At 45.2% G+C, this 3070-nt stretch overlaps 1 protein-coding gene across 11 annotated transcripts in view; it reads right to left on the reverse strand.

The window, feature by feature from the left end:
- The window catches only part of IMMP2L (inner mitochondrial membrane peptidase subunit 2), a 690748-nt gene extending 687713 nt beyond the window's left edge, over positions 1-3035 (reverse strand). For 7 of the 11 annotated variants that reach the window (XM_023537460.1, XM_023537462.1, XM_023537461.1 and 4 more), the window contains exon 1: positions 2886-3033. The gene's annotated coding sequence lies outside the window, so the exon portion shown is untranslated. Of the gene's footprint in view, positions 1-2885 lie in introns of all 11 variants that reach the window. The other 4 variants (XM_023537464.1, XM_023537466.1, XM_023537465.1 and 1 more) reach the window with 3 other exon arrangements.
- Positions 3036-3070: the final 35 nt, after the last annotated feature.

Genomic DNA, 3070 nt, shown 5'->3' on the forward strand with positions numbered 1-3070 from the left:
GCTAGAATAAGTGTTGGTTAGAGTCTGCAGTACCACTAACACATGACGGCCACGCAAGTTAAAAATGGCTTTCGGGTCTCGACCTGGAAATCTAAATACTATGTGTGGTTTTATTCCTCTAATTACTCTATTCAACATTACAAACAAAAGTGGGCTTGAAAATGAATTTTTGGAATGCAAGGGTTCTTAAATGAGACTTTTCTTTAGGAATATGTTCCTTCTATAAGAAAATCACCAGGGATGGAAACTAATTTGCCTTGTTAACGTGTAAAAACAAGGACACCGGAAGACACCTGTGGGAAACGTGCTTATCTGACCAGACGCTAATTTACAGCGTGCTGTCATTTGAATAACACACCATACTAAATCCTACAGACCAGAGCTTATGATAGAAGTGCCACACATCATAGCGGTGCAGCTGATATGCCTATAATCTACTGACAAAACGTACTCCTTAGCAAAGTGAAACCGGATGTCTGGTGTGAAATCTGATGTCTGTGGACCTGTCTCTTGGATTCCGGAGCAGTATTAGAGACACTAAGTACACAGCTTAGCTGTGTTATTAAACCTGCAACTTGGCAAAATCGTGACAGTCTGGACATGAAGGATCAGCATTTTTATTGCAATTCTTATCAGCCACAGACGTTTCTGAAATAGAAACCCTAACTCCAAGCACTCAGCTAAAGGCAGTCGTGTGTCTTCCTCGCTGTTTTGGAAACAGTGTCAGAGCTTTTTAAACACACTACAGGAACCCTTCCCCCTCGCTGTGCAAGCTGGCACTCTTCAGCCCTGACAGGGAGAATCTGAGCCACGTCAGGAGTCAGTCCTCGTCCCAGAAAATTCTAGGATCAGATAGAGCAGGTGATCGCTGTGAAAATGCAAACACCCAGGAGGCTCAGCACCTTTGGGAGAATTAAGTACTAGATCGCTTTCCACCATCATGAGAAAGGTCCTAAGTGATGGGTGACCAGACAGAGAAACAGGGAGGGAAATTAATCGTATCTGCAGGCCAGTTACTGCTTTTTTCTTTTTTTTTGTCACTGTTTCTTTTTACATTCTTTTTAATATACTCTTTGTTCTGTTTTGACAGATGAGAAGTTAAGGAACAGGGTTTTAACTGGCCCAAAGCGGCAGAACTAACGAAGAGCCAGGAATCAAGCCTGCACCTACAAGACTGTACGAGGCATGCTACTTCTACCTGAGGATTCCTGGGCCGAGGGATGCTGGGAAATAGCCAGGAATATGGAGGTGAAGGGTGGAAATTTACAATGTTGCCAAATAGCAATATATCGTTATGAAACAAATTATAAAACAAAAGGTTTAAGAAATAAACATGAATCACTGACAGGGGTCATCTGAGAGTGACTACATAGGAGACTCACTTTGTCTTTCGTATCCTTGCAAATCCGATTTTAAATAACTTTTTCTGACCTTATATGACCTTTGTAAGCAAAAAAAGACACCTTTTTCACTTCTAAAAGAATGAGGGTGGATGTAGGGAAACCCATGCAAGTGAACTTTAGTGTTTATTTTCCTAAGTGCATCTTCCCTAACACTCTCCATGCTTTCTATTCTGTGGTCATTTGTACAGAACAATTCAAAAAATTATCTTCATCTAGTTATTATACCGGTACTTTTATTACACTGGAAAATGACTATACTATTCATTACAGGACACAAATCGCCATGGGCAGTCAGCCTTGAAGTTCACTACGGAAAGGCAGAGAGATGACAGTGCACAGACTCTCACGCCACTGGCATCGGCGGCACAAGGAAGGTCCTGCACGGTGACGCTTACCTATTCAGGGAACTCACAGAAAACTGGTTAAAGGCCTTACCCAAAAGAGCCATCTCCAACAGTCTCATTATTCTACCATCCTACTTACATCAATAAATATTTATTGAATCAGTGAATGAACCCGTCATCAATAAACGACTATTTTGTAGGTTTTCATCAAGTAAAAATTATGTGGTCACCTGCCACCTGAGCACAAATAAGGCGGCGGGTTCAGGGCACAGTGAGCCAGTATCGAGATGCCATAGGGGGAAATTCTAGCTTTCCTGTGTATCCAGAATGTGGTTTTCTACATTCTTGCTTGTGGCTAACCTGCATTTTAACTAATTCGAAGTGTTTGTTTATATGTGACATACAAGATGCATGCCACGTTCCCAAACCTCAGGGAGAAGGTGGGTTTCATCCCACCAGGATGAGAGGAGAGAGGAGTGGTGTACTGGAGAATTATGGGAAATTCCCATTGAAGAACCAAGGAAACAGACCACCCTGAAAATCCCAGCAAACTTCCAAGGGCTTCCATGTTTGGTTTGGCAACTTTTCAGAAGTGCAAAGAACGTGGGCGAGGGGGTATTCAAGTGACAGTCAAGGGAAAGAGGCCCGGCCTAGTCAATTCTCCCCACAAGATACCTATAAGCTTGAGACAAGACCCCAAAAGAACTTCGACATTTGTGATATTGCCATTAACTGCATGCTTTGGGGTCCTGAAGGATTTTCACAGGAGTCCCCTTTTAAAATGGGAGGGGGTTCCTGTTAATTATCGAGGAGGACCATGACTTCGATGCCACAGTCCCAGGGATTAATCAAAGCTGACAGGAATCCGAGATGCACAAGACCAACGTTCCACACAGGTGAAGGGGAAGTAACGGCAGTTTTCTGTCAGGTCAAGCGGCTAAAATGGGGCTGTGCCACGCTGTGGGCCTCCTCTCGGGCTTGGAGGGCGTGAGCCTTGACGGTGGGTCGCGGGTGCCCGGTGGGATGATGGGACCCGGCCACCAGGCCCCCCTGAGGCGTTTGGGATCTACGCCTGCTGTCCCTGGCTCGCTCTCGGGACGGTCCTAGCTGCTGCCACCCCTGGTCATTCCTTACTTACCCTTTCTCCCGCTCTTCCTCGGTGAGAAGGGGTAAGTGGATATTTAGGGATATTCGCCCAATTTGGCCAAAGCCCTAAAAGTAAAAATGACAGAGACAGACACGTGCTTTAAAATCCTGATGTTGGAACCTGAGCGAGTCCCACCACTGCCCAGCGCCCCGGCTAGCGGCCTGAGGTGCTCCCAC

Source organism: Pteropus vampyrus, unplaced genomic scaffold (assembly GCF_000151845.1).
Source record: "Pteropus vampyrus isolate Shadow unplaced genomic scaffold, Pvam_2.0 Scaffold192, whole genome shotgun sequence".
In the NCBI taxonomy this organism is placed as follows: domain Eukaryota; kingdom Metazoa; phylum Chordata; class Mammalia; order Chiroptera; family Pteropodidae; genus Pteropus; species Pteropus vampyrus.